Source organism: Balaenoptera borealis (assembly GCF_965194805.1).
Source record: "Balaenoptera borealis genome assembly, chromosome: 15".
NCBI classification, from domain to species: Eukaryota; Metazoa; Chordata; class Mammalia; order Artiodactyla; family Balaenopteridae; genus Balaenoptera; species Balaenoptera borealis.
Window position 1 is genome coordinate 69,009,486 of NC_138871.1, and position 16,173 is coordinate 69,025,658.

General features: G+C 42.0%; 1 protein-coding gene and 1 long non-coding RNA gene across 29 annotated transcripts in view; one reads left to right on the forward strand and one right to left on the reverse strand.

The window, feature by feature from the left end:
* The window catches only part of CLIP4 (CAP-Gly domain containing linker protein family member 4), an 87,245-nt gene extending 84,266 nt beyond the window's left edge, over positions 1-2,979 (reverse strand). For 25 of the 27 annotated variants that reach the window (XM_082356744.1, XM_082356736.1, XM_082356746.1 and 22 more), the window contains exon 1: positions 2,342-2,480. The gene's annotated coding sequence lies outside the window, so the exon portion shown is untranslated. Of the gene's footprint in view, positions 1-2,341; positions 2,481-2,810 lie in introns of those variants that run through there. The other 2 variants (XM_082356742.1, XM_082356733.1) reach the window with 2 other exon arrangements.
* Positions 2,477-13,233, forward strand: LOC309611873. 2 transcript variants are annotated; one of them, XR_014234798.1, is made up of 3 exons: positions 2,477-2,589; positions 3,709-3,996; positions 8,508-13,233. It is a non-coding gene; the product is annotated as an uncharacterized lncRNA (long non-coding RNA). The 2 variants fall into 2 exon arrangements; XR_014234799.1 differs by lacking the exon at positions 2,477-2,589 and adding an exon at positions 3,090-3,199.
* Positions 13,234-16,173: the final 2,940 nt, after the last annotated feature.

Consider the following 16,173-nt stretch of genomic DNA (forward strand, 5'->3'; position numbering starts at 1 on the left):
CTATATTACCTGAACAATGCAGTGAATATTCTTCATATTTTGTGTCTGCATTGCATTTTCCCCTGGTCCCATTCCCTTTCTTTCACGAAAAGCCCAACATTCTACCTTCTGTCCCACTTAAGAAAGCTATACACCTCCACAAACTTCTGTATAGTTTCAGTTTAGAATCCTTTCCTAAAAGCGATTTCTGGATCTAAGGATCTGGGAATCTTGGTCAAACCCAGAGATGTGCTTAGCTGGATTGAGTATATACTTTCATTTCAAATCCTACTAATGGTTAATTGGTAATAATGGATTATGTAAAGTAATCCAAGATTAAAAGTTGGCCCCAATTAACTATGTACGTAACAGATGCAATAACAAGAATCAACTTCCCCAAACTTTGATTTACATATGAATCCCATCACCCCGAATCAGCTCTGAGTAAATGCTACTTGTAACATGGCTCTAATATTTTGTATTTTTTTTCAGAGATACCTGGTCAATGCCCTAACACAGAATGGTGGTGAGTGGAGATGCCCATTAACTTCTTCAAAGTGGTTCAGGGCTATTAGGGCCTCACTAAGGAACCTCACTGAGGCGAAGAGACTCCCTCAGATTTATCTGGATTATGGTTCAAGAGCAGCATCCTTGAGCTACTCAGCTATCAGGAAATCCAGGCTGCATCCACACGAGTTGGAACCATGAGTCTTTCATTCAATTTCATATAGTATTCTGTCATGAGTGTTTATCTTCACGAGATACCAAAAAACATAATCTAACCAAAATAAGCATTTTAAACATATCTCCAATAACCCATTTATTTGTTACCTACATGAAATCTGTTCAATCACTAAGCAGGTATGTACAGTATTTGATACTTAGTTCATTAGATCTAGGCCCTAGAGAGAATATAAAAGATACCTGCCCTCAAGAAGTTCATTTAGTCATTCAACAAATATTTATCAACTGTTTCTTTCTAAGTCTTAGACTGGCATAGCAAAGGTAAAGGAAATAGATATGCCCTTGCCCTCAAGTAGAGGCAAGAGCAGAATTGCTACAAGAAAGCTGTAGTTACTGTATAACTGAAATAAGCGCTGGATTCAAGGGGGCCAGTGAAGGCTTCCTGAGGGAATAATTTAAAGCTGCAGTGCCCAACCAGGTAGCTACGAACCACATGTGTCTATTTAAACATTCAACTCCTCCACTGCTCTAGCCCCATATAAGTGCTCAAAAGCCACATGTGTCTAGTGGCTACCATATTGAACACTGAAGAAAGAACACTTCCCTCATCACAGAAAGTTCTACTGAATCAAACTCTAGACAAGAAAACAATATACAAATGCCTGAAACAACAAGGAACAAAGGCTAACAACCTAAGCAAGCCCATGGTAGCATACTTAATTATACATAATTAACAAGGGAACAGTAAGCCTAAAAGTAACCAGATGTTCGCAGATTTACACTGGGATAAAGTGTTAAGTTGATTCTATAACATGAAGATCACTAGTATGTTTCAAAATTGGAGTTGTTATAAGCCATAAAAGACATCATATAAATATTTTTCTAAAAGCCTTGCTGATAGGGCTGTTTCTGATAAATCTGAAACGTCTGAAATAAATCCTTCAAAATACTATACCATATGCCAAATCTTCTATAAAACAAATAAACATATTCATTCTATTTCAAGATTCAATCTTACAGCCCAGGTAGTCCATATCAAACGAGAGTATTTCAAAATGCATATTTATGTTAGCAAAATAGGATGGAACCAGGATGGCTTTGCCTCATAAAAATGCAGAAAGCTAGACTTCTGCCAATTTCAATTATCTGCTTTCTCTGCACAGTTGCTACATGTCCCGCACCACGTGATCTTCTGCCATTTAGATTACTTTAATTCGTGCAGAAGAAACATAAATGACAAATGTCAATGTGAAAGTGAAGTACAATTAAAGTATTTGGCGGATGTTTCAAAGGAGGGCGTTTCTTCATTGAAATATTTAAAAGGCACCAATTTATACTATGACATTGCTACAATGTGAAGCACAGTCTAGCTGGGAACATACAGCAAGTTATTATCCCATGAGAATATCCTCCTCTGATACATATCAAAACGTTGTCTCAGAGTTTAAATCCAAATTGCCTACATAGTCTCTGGATTAATGAACAACCTGACATCTAATTCAAAAGAAAGCTGACATTATAAACCCATCAATTTAACCCACAAGGATGAAGCGTCTCTGTTTAGCAGTCTCAGCGCAAGTGTTTTCCCTAACTTCCCTTCCCATGATTTAGAATTAAGGAATCTCGTGGTAGCAAACGACTGGAAGCAGAGTCATCTGTCTTAGCTTTGAATTCTCACCGGCAAAAGGTTTCTCAAACAGTTTAATAAGCAAGGGGAGGCATGAGAGATGTGAAGGGGCCCCTTTCAGGAAAACCACGAAGGGCTGGGTACAGCACGCTGCCCGTCACTGCGCGCGAGAGGCTCTCCCAAGGGCGTCGGGGCGGTCAAGACTGGAGCTGCGGAGCGGGGACCGGAACTCAGTTCCGCCGTGCGGTCCAGCCCGTCCCACACACCTGGCAGCATCTCATCCTGAAGTTAAACCGGCGGTGAGGAACGGAAACCAGAAACCCGGGTCCCCGCCTGTGGGCCGCTCCAACCCCGCCCTCGCCCCACGGAGGCCTCCAGAAGCCGGCGACTCCGGCGCCCACTGCAGGCGACCGCGGGGCTCCCAGCGCCTCCGTGCCGCCCTCCCCGAACCGCCAACCGGTCCTTGAGCACCCGCGCCCCCGCCCGCCCGGCCCGGAGCCCCCGCGCCCTCCCGCCCCACCTGCCTCCTCCGGTCCTCTCCGGGCGGCCGACGGGGAACGCAGGGGCGCGGAGAGGGGGCTGAGAGGCGCGCTTCTCCGCCCCGCACGGGTCTCCGGTAGCCGGCCGCGAGGCCTCCCGCTGCGCCACGCTGCGCAGCGCAGCTCCGCGACCTCGTCCGGCCCCTCCCGCCTGCCGCCTCCGCGCCGCGCGCGCCGGAGCCAGGCCCCACGCGGGGTCGGCGCGCGCGCGCGCGCGCGCGCAGTGCAGGCGCCCCGGCGGCGCGCAGGCTCCGGCCCAGGCCCGCGCACGCGCCGGGGAGGGGAGACAGGCGGGGAGCGCGCTCCTGAGCTCGCCGCCTCCTGCCTTTGCCCCTGGAGCCCCTCCGCAGAGCGACGGTTGAGGCTTGAGGTTAGGAAGGTCTGGTGGGCTTCGGGCGTCAACCCTGCGAGAATGGGGCGCCACTGTGATATTTCCACCGCAGCCGAGGCAGGCTCTCGGCGGAACCCCGCCTGGCCTTAAGCCATGCTTGGGGAAACAGCCTATGGCACGCTGAACAGACGCTCCTGCGTCAAAGCCCTTAGCTAGACCAGTCTGACTGGCCTCCCAGTCGCACATCCCTGGGCTGGAAGCGCTCCAACACCTTCTTAGGGGCAGGCACCACGTCTTACCCTTTTTAGGCTCCCCAGTATCTAGCCCCGTGCATGGCCCAGAATAGGGCCATCAGTCAATTACCTGTTTGCAGGTCTTGCTGTAAAAAGCCTAGTCAAGGCTATGGCCAAGTTGAATGATTACAACCAAGGGTGTCAGTGTAGAGGCAGAAGAGGATGCATGAGTAGTCGTCCCAGAAGTTTATTTCCCCTGATGCTTTGCTCCCTTCTCACCCCCTTCTCTCCTGGTCCCCTTCTCCATCCCCCAAGAATCAGAAAGTGGTGATGAATGCTGACATCCTGGTTCTCCGTCCCGTGGAAGGAAAGGTGTTACTTGACACTTAATGAAGGGACTTAATGAGTCCATTGTTTCCCCATGACTGAAGTTTGTAACACGGAGCCAATAGTGTTCCGCCGTAACAACTCCCTCTGAGGCCTTTTTGTTCTGGCTCTGATATAGCAACTACTACACTGTACTTCCACGTTCACCAAATGCAGTGCCTGGCAAGAGCAAATGTTGAATGAATTAACGTCTACCACGACTCTTCAAGAGCAGAGGTAAGTGCTCCGGCACTCTAGAGCATCTTTTCCTGTTAGAATAATTGATTCCAGACCCTGGAAAAGGCCCCCCTCCATTTGCTTGAGTGCCCCTTACAATATCCTCCCACCAAGTAGCCATAGTTGAGCACCTCCAGTAACCAGGAATTCACTTCCTTTGAAAGCAGCCATTTTATCTTTGACCAGCCTTGTTGAAAAGTTCTTCCTACCTTGGAAGCTAAAATACAGTTCCCTGCATCTCCTCCTTATTGGGTTCTATTTCTACCCTGAAGACTCCAGATCATGTCCAACTCCAAGGAATCCAGGGAACGCATTCTCAGTCCTTTAGGCTGCTCCTTATAAGACATGCTTAAGATCCCACTCACCAGCATTTTAAGGGTCTCTTTATGGTGCATCCCAGCTTGTCTAGAGCTCTCTTAAATGTGACGCTCAGGAACGAATGGGGTGTCCTGTTGAGTGCAGAGAGGAGAGAGACTGCCACCTGTTTCTTGGCCCTATGCTTCTATTAGCATAGCTCACAATATCGAAATACTCATTTGCGACAGTCACATCCCATTGTGGAATCGGGTGGAACATACTGTCAACTAAAATTCATACCGCTTATGCAACATTTAAACACCATGACCATCCCACAGTCCCTAGTCAGCTGCCAGTTTCTCTGTCCCTGCAGGTTCAGCACCTTATGCACTCTCAGGGATGATAATGTGACACAGATGCTTCCTCCTCCCTTCGGGGGTTCCGCCTCCCTCTCTGTCACACCCAGTTCTCGTCTGACCCCACCCACCTCTTTAACTGGTAATCTGCCCTTGGTTGGCTTGAAGCAACTGTAAATAAGCCCTATTGTCAGTAAGCCACAGAAATTCATAAAAATCTATGTGTAACAGAAGCTGCTGTTGGCAGACTTTCCGCATATACAGTTCACTTTATTGCTGATTTAAATTATCCCTCTGAGAAACCACTGTTAGTGATTGACAGGCTGTGGCTGGCTGAGTTGTTCTTCACTATAATGAAAGTCTCTGTGAGAACCAGCCAGGCCACTAGTTTTTTCTGCTACACCCAAACACTATACAGTACCTTGGCAAATTCCCAGGATACCAAGCCATTAGAGAGAGACTCTCCCACTCACCTGCTTACCTTTACTGAAAAAACTGAAGTTACTCCCTAGACCATCATCAAGAATGCAAGCACTCATTGGAGTCATGCTTCTTGGAACACCCCATGGGTTATACAATCCTCAGACCAGGAGTTGGACTGGGTAATGATATGGGGCCAGAACTTGGAACATGAACCGTCCACTGGGATGGGAAGGGACATGGGGAAATGGTCCAGCTGCAGCTACTGAGATTCAGTTATACCTGAAGGCACAACAAGGTCCCTGGACAATGTAGCAATAAACCACAGTCCCAGGAGGTGACCAGCCTCAGTGGTCAGCATCCATGTGGAGAAGGGCACATTACTGACTGACCACAGTTTGATTCTGACCTATGGGATCTTACTTGCTTCACTTTACCAATGAAGAATCAGACTCCAGGAGGCTGTGGAACTTGCTCACTGTGCCCTGGGACAGAAATAGGATTCAAACCCAAGTCTGTCTATCATGAAGGCCTGTGTTGATCCACAATTTTGTATTATCCACACAGGGTGTGCTTTGGGGCATTCAGGACACAGAAATGCTGCATTGAGCAGCAGGGATCATTGAGAAATTCAGAGAGCCAATCAGAATGTCAGCATCAGGAAGGTCTGTCAGTGGCTAACAGGACCACAATCCATGAGAAAATGGTTAGGGGAAAAAAATCAAAAGAATTGGGCTTCCCTGGTGGCGCAGTGGTTGAGAATCTGCCTGCTAATGCAGGGGACACGGGTTCGAGCCCTGGTCTGGGAAGATCCCACATGCCACGGAGCAACTAGGCCCGTGAGCCACAACTACTGAGCCTGCGCGTCTGGAGCCTGTGCTCCGCAACAAGAGAGGCCACAGTAGTAAGAGGCCCGCGCACCGCGATGAAGAGTGGCCCCCGCTTGTCGCAACTAGAGAAAGCCCTAGCACAGAAATGGAGACCCAACATAGCAATCAATCAATCAATCAATAAAATCTTTAAAAAAAAAAAAAAGAAAAGAAAAGGATACAAATTTACCCACTGTATGAACAAAACTATGTGGGAAAAAAAAAATCAAAAGAAGACAGTGTCACTGCTGGTACATGGACTGAGGTATTGGGCAGGATATGATTCATGGGGGAGGAAGACAAGGGCTCGTTTCCAGAATGTGAGTGTACAGGAGACATCCAGCTGTTAGAATCGGGGTGCCAGATTGGAGACCAACTAGCAGAGGTAGTTAAATATAGATACCAGAGCACTGGGTAGAACCCCTAAAATCTTCCAATCATGTTTGCAGATGATATAATCATCACCATAAAAAACCCAACAGAATCAACTATTAGACATTATAGGTGAGTACAACAAGGTTGCCAAATACAAGATCAATTTCTAAAAATCAATCGTTTCCTCTACTTCATCAGTAAGCACCCAGGAAATATAATAGATTGTAAGAGACCATTCACAATATCAATAAAACTCTAAAGCACAATATTCAAGAATTAACCTAGCAACTTGCAAGAACTTTATGGAGAAAATTTTAAAGTTCTATTTAAGGACATAAAAGAAGATTGAATAAAAAGAAGATATGAATAGGATGACTTTACAGTGTAAAAATGTCCATTTAATCTCTATAAATTCAATGTTATACCAACCAAAATTCCAGCAGGAACTCAAACTTTAAGGAACTTCAATAAAGTTACAAAATAGATAAGGAAAAATAAAATTTTAAATAGTTAAATCAATTTTGAAAAACAAGAGCAGAGAGAGGAAACCTACCCTGCCAGATATTACGTCATTACTACATAGTGATAAAAATAGTATGCTACTAGTACAGAAACAAATGGAACAGCCACACAGAATAGAACAGTCAGAAGCAGACCCCTGGGACCTCAATATATGTAAATGTGGGGCTGCAAATCAATGAGAAAAATATAAATTATTTAGAAGATGGTTTGGGGGAAACTAGATTAGTTTAAGAAGAAAAAAATAGAGTTGGATGCCCCATGTCTACCATATTCAAAGTGAACTCCAGATTGATTAAAGACCTACATTTGAAAAGTAGGTAGAATGTAGGAGAAAATCTGTATGAATAAGGGGTAGGGATTTACTTCATAAGACAAGACTGCAAAAGTGCAAACCTTAAAACAAAAGACTAGATGATTTGACTATATCACAGTGAAGGTTTCTCTTCAATGAAAAATACCATGGAAAAAGTTAACAGGCAGCTGACAAATTGGGAGAAGATAGATATTCAAAAGCAGCTAGGGATTCATATCTAAAATATGTAAGTAACTTTTGCAAATCAACAAAAAGAAGTCAGAGAATCCAAGATAAAAGTGAGAAAAGGATAGGAATAGGTGATTCACAGAAGGGAAAGCCAGGATAGCAAGCACACACAGAAGAGATGCTCAAACTCACTAGTAATGAGAGAATGGAAAGAATGAGAGAATGGAAAGACAGTGTGATACTGCCGATAGCCACTGGTCTGCTGGTATATATCTTAAAAACAGCTGGGGGTTGAGGGAGAGTCCTAATTTGTAGTGTTTGCCAATTTCCATGGTACAGATACTCTCACCCCTGCTGATTTCAAGCTACCAGTGTGAAGTCACTAAACAAGAAATTGGGAAGAAATGTGCTCAATCAGCTCTCATGAGTCAACTCCAACACACCACTACTTGACCCATCAGCCTGGCAAAAGTCAGAAAGATAATTCCCAGTACTGGCAAAGATATGGGGAAATGGGAATCCTCATGCACTGCTGATGAGAATTTAAACTGCTAAATACATTCTGTAGAGCAATTTGGTAACATTTAGTTAAAAAAAAAAATCTATCAGCATTCTTTATAACTCAGCAATCACCTTCATAGATATGCCTCAAAGGAACCCTTACAAGGGTCCTATAGGAATCTTCTTCATGTGACTTCCAGGAAGCCAGTTTCTCATTTACTAGGTGATCTCATCCAGTCCCTGGCTTTAAATACCATCTCTATTTTCATGATTCCAAAATGTCTGTCTCCAGCCCTGAACTTCAGACATATATTAATTTACCTACTCAACATCTAATCTAGAGTATGCTCTAGATTAATAGACATCTGTTAATTAATAGGCATCTCAAATATAACATGTTCAAAATAGAACCCTTACCCATAACCTTCCCATATCAATAAATGGCAACTCTACTCTTCTGTTGGCTCATAGAATCATCCTTTCCTTCTTTCATATTTCTGAATTCCACAAACCGAAGTCCCTTCCTCATTCTTAAAAAAAAAAAAAGTTCATGACATAATTTATTAATGAAGAAATTTCATCAATACCACTGAAATCCTTACAAATCAATAGTCACCAGAGATCCCAGGAACTTCCTACTGATGCTACTTGGGCTTGCCTTCCCCTGACCTATCTCCTTTTCTTTCTCAGGACTTCAAGTAGGGACTGCCTGCTGAAACGGACTGCAAACTGAAGACCTCACAAGCCTTATAATCTGAATCTGTGGTTCTCATTCCTTGTTGCACATTCACATCACCTGAATATCTTTCACAAAATATGTAAACCCTAAAGACTCCCTCAGGTATTCTAATTCAACTGATCTCATTTAGATTCAGGCTATTCTGTAAGTTTATTCTCTCTTTCATTAGCCTGCTTCCGAAGAAGACAATAACAAATGAATTTTTCAGAACCACCTGTTCCTGTGCCAGGCCCTCCAGTTGGCGCCACTCACAAACATCTCGTGACATAACCACTTTTAAGAGTCTTCTTTACAGTCCGACATAAAAGAAGAAGGAACAAAGGGAATTTTTCATGGCATCAGGATCAAAACTGCCACTGTTGTACCAGAGCTCAGTTTTTCATACTGGTCACTCCAGTTTTCGGCCACCAAGACAACTCCAGAAGCATCTCTAGCACACAAAGACAGCATCAGGCCAGTTTCCACTAGGATGTTCAAGTACTGCGCCACCCCCCCATTGAAACTGACTCTAATCAAGCCTCTAGATATAACTAACATTCTATAGAAATTGTGAGTCATAAAGGAATATCACAAACACCACCAGGAGGATGCAATCAGCCAAATCCAAAATGTGGGAACTTCTACAGGGCAAATAACCAATTCCAAAAAATAGCTAAGGGGAACTGGTATAAATCAAAAGAGACATAAGAGCTATCTCCACAACCTGTAATACGCATACCTTGTTTGGATCTGGATTCAAACAAAGAAATGTAAAAAAACCTCTGAGACAATTAGGGGAAATTTAGTCCAAATTGGATATCAAATGATACCAAGAATTTTTTGTTGATTTTGTTATGTATGATAATGACATGATTTTGTTTTTATTTTAAAAAATCCTTATCTGTTAGAGATTCATACTAAAGAATTTATGATAAAATGTTTAATATCTGGAATTTGCTTTAATATGCTCCATTATTAAAAAAGAGTGTGTGGGGCTTCCCTGGTGGCACAGTGGTTGAGAATCTGCCTGCTAATGCAGGGGACACGGGTTCGAGCCCTGGTCTGGGAAGATCCCACATGCCACGGAGCAACTAGGCCCGTGAGCCACAACTACTGAGCCTGCGCGTCTGGAGCCTGTGCTCCGCAACAAGAGAGGCCGCGACAGTGAGAGGCCCGCGCACCGCGATGAAGAGGGGCCCCCGCTTGCCGCAACTAGAGAAAGCCCTCGCACAGAAACGAAGACCCAACACAGCCAAAAATAAATAAAATAAATTTAAAAAAACATGTCAATTCATTAAAAAAAAAAAAAAAGAGCGTGTGGTGGGAGGGATAAGTGAAAAGAGAATGACAAAATATTGATAATTATTACAGCTGAATAATAGGAAAATTATTTTCTCCTTCTGTGTAAATTTGAAAAAATTTTCCCAATTACAAGTTTTAAAAGAAGAAGCTCCAGGAGGACAGAAGTTTTCGTCTATTTCTGTCACTGCTATATCCTCAGTAACTAGAACATATCTAGTATTGAGCCCATAGTAAAAATTTAATAAACATTTGTTGATTGAATGGGCCTGGTTCTTTAAGATTTCAGTCTCAGTAAAGGTAGATTATTATGTCCAAGGAATTTAGAAATCACAGAAGTTGTCTTTGTATCACATGCATGCACACACTCTAAAGTGGAAGACATTCATACATACTAAAGCTACATCAAGTTGTCTTTCCAGGAGCTTTTTGCAAAACCAATACAGCTTCATCCCTGTTCACTGTAAATCATCAGCTGCTTTAATAACATCTTGATTAGGGGTTGAGAGAATGTCAGACCCACTGGAGCTTCCTGAGAGTGGGTAGAGAGCAGCTTGCACCTTGTCAACAATGGATCAAATGACTCACCTAACAAAGAAAGCCATTGACAGACCAATTAGCTGGTACTGAGTCATGAGAAAGTCTCCTTTGTGACAAAAACAGCGTTGATAATAAGATCGGTTCTGACATTCCATATCTAACCATATTTGCAACAGCAGGGAACAGTTAAAGTAAAAATAAGTGTGAATTGCTTTTTTAGATTCATACAGGGTTCAACCCAAGAAGAAGTTATAGTCTGTCTTTTCAAGGCCCATCAAAATATATCACACAATATCTTTATCATCATCAAGGTAATCACAACCCTAGTGCACTACTGAATGACAGGTAGAAAGGCAACCAAACAGCATATTGGTCCATTAAATCACCAGAAAAATACACTGAGTGCCCCCTACCTAAAGGGCAATATGGAGGCTACCATAGTGTAAGATTCACTCCTTGTTTTCTAGTAAAGGAGGGAGAATGAGCAGCCTGGATTGGAAGCCCAGAATCATCAGTCCCTACCTGTGGAACCCTACCAAATCACTTAACCTCTCTGAGCCTTAGGTTGCTCCTTTGTAAAATGAGATAAAGAATGCTTGCCTCCATGTGATGCCATGAGCACAAGGCCTGATGCAGAGTGAGTGCTCAAAAATAGCTGGTTGAAAACTCTAGTGTGTGGTCATAAGACACAAGCAGGAGAAAAGAACATCAACTGCCTGCCAAAGAAACAGTGTCAGTAGACTAGGGATTTCCCAAGACAAAGAGCCCAATGCAGGATGAGGTGATCTGGAAAAGCTTCAAGGAAGAGAGATATCTATATATTTTTTAAATTTTTATTGGAGTATAGTTGATTTACAATGTTGTATTTGTTTCAGCAAAGTGAATCACTTATACATATACATATATCCACTCTTTTTTAGATTCTTTTCCCATATAGGCCATTACAGAGTATTGAGTAGAGTTCCCTGTGCTATACAGTAGGTCCTATTAGTTATGTATTTTATATATAGTAGTGTGTATATGTCAATCCCAATCTCCCAATTTATCCTTCCTCCCCCCTTACCCCCTGGTAACCATAAGTTTGTTTTCTACATCAGTAATTCTGTTTCTGTTTTGTAGATAAGTTCATTTGTACCCTTTTTTTTAGATTCCACATAAAAATGATATCATATGATATTTGTCTTTGTCTGACTTACTTCACAAGGAAGAGATATATTTTGAGCTAAGTGGGGAGGATAATGAGATCCAGTGATATAAATGAGGAGCTTGCATTTACCGAGTGCTTAGTATATGCTGAGCGTTGTTCTAAGCACTATCATGAATTATTGTACCCCTGAAGGAGAAATATTTTAGTGTCATTCGCTAGTTGGAGAAATCAAGGCATAGAGTAGTTCGGTAACTTGCCCAAGATCACGTAGTTAGTAGCAGAGCCAGGATTTGAACCCAGGCAGTCTAGTGCAAGAGAGTAAATATTTAACCATGACGCTTTGCAAGAGAAAGGCTTGGAGGCTAAATGCACGTTTGGAGGAGAGTAAAGAGTCTAGCTGGAGAAGAGTCTATGGTGCCTGCTGGTTGGAGATGAGCTGGGAAGATATATTGGGGCTAGACAAGGAGTGCTTTCGAATGTCACAATAATAGGCTGAGAGACTATCCTGTTGGGATGAGGAAAAGCCACCTGAGTTTCTAACAAGGGAAAAACGAAGGAATCTGTCAGCACTCTTCAGAACGGAAACCCCACCTAACCTTTATGCCCCATATCTGGTATACTCTCTTAAGAAAAGCCTGAAACAAAAGCATATTTTAAAATTCAAGCATTTTAAAGTGAAATTAAGCACCTAAGAATAGTTACCTTGAGAGCCTTAGCCTTTATCAATTCAATTTCAATAGATTTTTTAAAATAGCAAATGCTTTTTATAAATGATTTCTCCACAGACAGCTTAGGTTTTATATTTAACATGTGCTCAATAATGACCTGCATTCAAAATGAAGCTGAGACAAGTCTTACAGATGCCCTTTGGGGATGGAAACCTACTCTTTCTCCGTTTCACATGACACTTCATCAACCACTTTGCGGCATAACAGTAACACGTGTATCATCTTTTTAACCACTTGGCTATTACATAGTAATGTAAGAATATATTAATTTTTTGGATATGTGCCCATTGCACAAAAGCACAGTCCCAGCAAAAATAAACACCAGCCACTCAGCTTTCTTGGGTGCTGTCCATCCAACAAGGTGCTGATGTTTCTGCAGCTTCACCCATGCCCTAACTCAGAATTCAAAGCAGGGAGTCTCTCATGGTTCAGCTTGTCAAGTGAGGCAGCACACGCCTACTAAGGAGCTGCATTTCACCAGTTTAGAGGAATCGTTGCTAGTAACAATAGCCTAGCATCTTTGCAAGCAATGGCCAGAAACATCATGGACACTGTGTGCCTCTGTTGCAAAGACTACTGGCCACGCTCAGATCTCTGATGCATCTGAGATCGGGCACCTCCTAGCACACTGGCCCACACAGTCCTCAGCTCCTGCCATCCAAAGAGGCCCAAGAAAAGAGGTGTGACCTGTGAGGGGAGCTCCTGGTCCTCATTTGTCAAGCATGTACTAAATAATTCTAAGTATCATAAATGCCATTAGATACTGCCCTGTCCTCAGGGAGCTTATAGCCCAACTGAGAAGGAAAAAATTAAAATTCTCCAAAAAATGGGAAGCAGGATAGAATCCCGGGCTTTGAAGTCAGACATATAGGGTTTGCCTGGAACCGAGAGTGTTCCCAGGTTATGGCACTTTCAGTTTTAAAACAAGAACAGTGCCAGGGATACCAGAATAAGTTGGTCACCCTACAGACAGTTGAAAGTTCAAGTTTAATTACCTTTGGGACCTTAACAAATAAAATAACTTCTCAAAGGCTTGGATTCCTCATTTATAAAATGGGTATCAGAGTAGTACTACTGTACCACATATTTCTTCTAAGAATTCAATAAGCTATTGTATAAAGAGAACTAAGCACAGTGCCTAATATTGAATAGTTGATCAATAAGTGTTAATTCTGTATATACCATCAATAATACAAGATAGCATATAATGAAAGACTGAATTAGATGTTTGTGGAACTAAAAACAATGGGATAAGAGATAATTGGATCATTAAGAAAAAGTTCCATAGTGATAGAGTCAACAGATAAAATATAGATTACCTAATTCCATTTGAACTTCAGATAAACAACAAGTAATTTTTTAAGTATAAGTATGTACTGTACTTTTAAAAGTTATTTGTTATTTATCTGAAATTCAAATTTAACTGGCTATCTGGGTATTTTATTGCTTAAAATGGCAACCCTACATAGAGGAGGTAGAACTTAATTTGTCCTTTAGAGGAAGAGGGAAGAAAGAAATGCCAGGCAGAGGGATACACATGAGCAGCAGTGGACCAAAGACAGGAGCAATGCATGGGATGGCCTTGTAAGCTTTTAGAGCAAACACTTTGAGATCCAGGCTAAAGAGTCTAGATTTAATGCAGGATATATGGGAGAGTTAGAGGTAAGGTGCTGGGTCCTGGGATAAGGTGAGAATCAAAAGGAAGAGATGCTTCACAGAAAGAATGAATGAGACATTATGAAGGAAAAGAGTGGATTCCATATTTTGAAACCAAGTCACTTTGAGAGGGACTTTGTAGCCAAGGAGATCAAGTATGTGGCTATCATTATAGTTAGGTAAGTGGCCTGAATTCAGCCACCTCACTCCTGGTGGCAGCAGGAAAGGGGGGAAAAAATGAGTTGGATGCAGAGAGTTATTATGAAGGAAGGCCATATGGAGAAGGCAGTAATTAAAATTCTAATGTGAATGTGTACTTTCACTATAAAAACTTTTTTGAATCCCTTCAGGGTCATTATTGGTGACCTAAATAAACAATTACGTATAACTCCAGAGAGGCATCTTGAGATAAGTTAATTCAGACCAAGAAAAAAAAAAAATAGGGCATTTAATGCCCTCTTTGCTCTTCCCTTCGTGGTAAGAAGAGATTAAAGCTATGGGATTCATACATTTCCCTCCTTGCTTTCCCCCCTCCTCAGAGACTCCACAGGGTTCTCCTGCCCGCCAGAAATGACAGAGCCGGTCAAAGAGAGTGAGTTCAATGCAACCAGGCAGTGAGGGGACTGGGAAACTCAGGGCAACTTCCCTTGGGGTCTGTGTCACTATTTTGGACCTCCCAAGCAAGTTACTTTTTCCTGATATGTGTACATGAAATTCTACTCTTGTAGCAAATGAAAAAGGTACAGACCCATTTGGTAGCTTTTCCCCAGAAGGGCAGTACTTCTCCTTAGAAACACTCCCTGGCATGAGCCTGTAACTCTGATTCAAAGAAGCAAAGCGTTCAGAATATCTGCCTTGAGGTATATGTGAAACCAAAACCCAATGATTCTAAAAGAACCAGACCCCAAAGATCTGCTTAGAAACTCAACTCTAAGCATTTTATCAGGTTCTGATTGCTCACACTGACATTCTTTTTTTTTTTTTTTTTGAATTTTTGAATTTTATTTTATTTATTTTTTATACAGCAGGTTCTTATTAGTTATCTATTTTATACATATTAGTGTATATATGTCAATCCCAATCTCCCAATTCATCCCACCACCACCACCACCACCCCCCCACCACCACTTTCCCCCCTTGGTGTCCATACACACTGACATTCTTCAAGGTCATTTCCCAACTCTGCCAAGCGTGATAAAGCCCACCCCTTCCAGACTGCCCTCTGCATCCTTGTGCGTGCCATTTCTTCTGCTTACACTTTGTATCCAGTCAATCTCTATCTTTCCAAATCCTGCTACCCTTCCAGAGCCTTCCTACATCTCACCTCTTCCATGGAGAGCTGGCTCCCTATCTACTCCAAACTACTACTCCTAATTCTCCCTTTCACTTAAGGAAGGACACATATTAAAACCCAACTGTAAACTATTTTGTATTAGTTGCTCATATGGAGGCATTTTGTTCAGCCTTCCCAGTGAGGTTTGTAGATTCCATGAGGGCAGGAATTATTTCTTTTTGCCTAATAGCACTCAATACCTACTTTCTGTATTAAATTTTAAAAATCAAAGTCATAACAAATGTATCACACTAATGCAAGATGTGAAGGGAAACTGGGAGGGGCTTGAGAGGCTTATAGGAATTCTCTATACTGTATGCTCAGTTTTCTATGAACTTAAAACTGCTCTTCAAAATTGAAGTCTACTAATTTAGAAATGTTTAATTTAATATCTTTCTCCAAATCCTGAGTTCCGTCCTCTCTTTCAAGAGACAGAGGGAAGCAAAGAGAGAAAGGGGCAAAGAAGACATTTAAAAGATAGACCTACATATAAAAGTCAATTGCTTTCCTATATATTAACAATGAACAAATGGAGTCAAAATTAGAAACACAACACCATAAACACTAGTACCAAAAAAAAATCTATATGAGGAAAACTAGAAAATTCTGATGAAAGAAAGAAGATCTAAATAAATAGAGAGGTATTCCATGTTCATGGATAGGAAGACTCAATATTATTAAGATGTCAGTTCTTCCCAACTTGATCTATACATTCAATGCATTTCCAATCAAAATCCCAGTAAATTATCTTGTGGATAAGAACAAACTGATTCTAAAGCTTATATCGAAAGGCAAAAGGCCCAGAATAATCAACCCAATATAGAAGAAGAACAAAGTCACAGGACTGACAAGACTCAATCTAAAGACTTAACCATAACACTATAGTAATCAAGACAATGTGGTATTGGCAAAAGAAAAGACAAATAGATAAATGA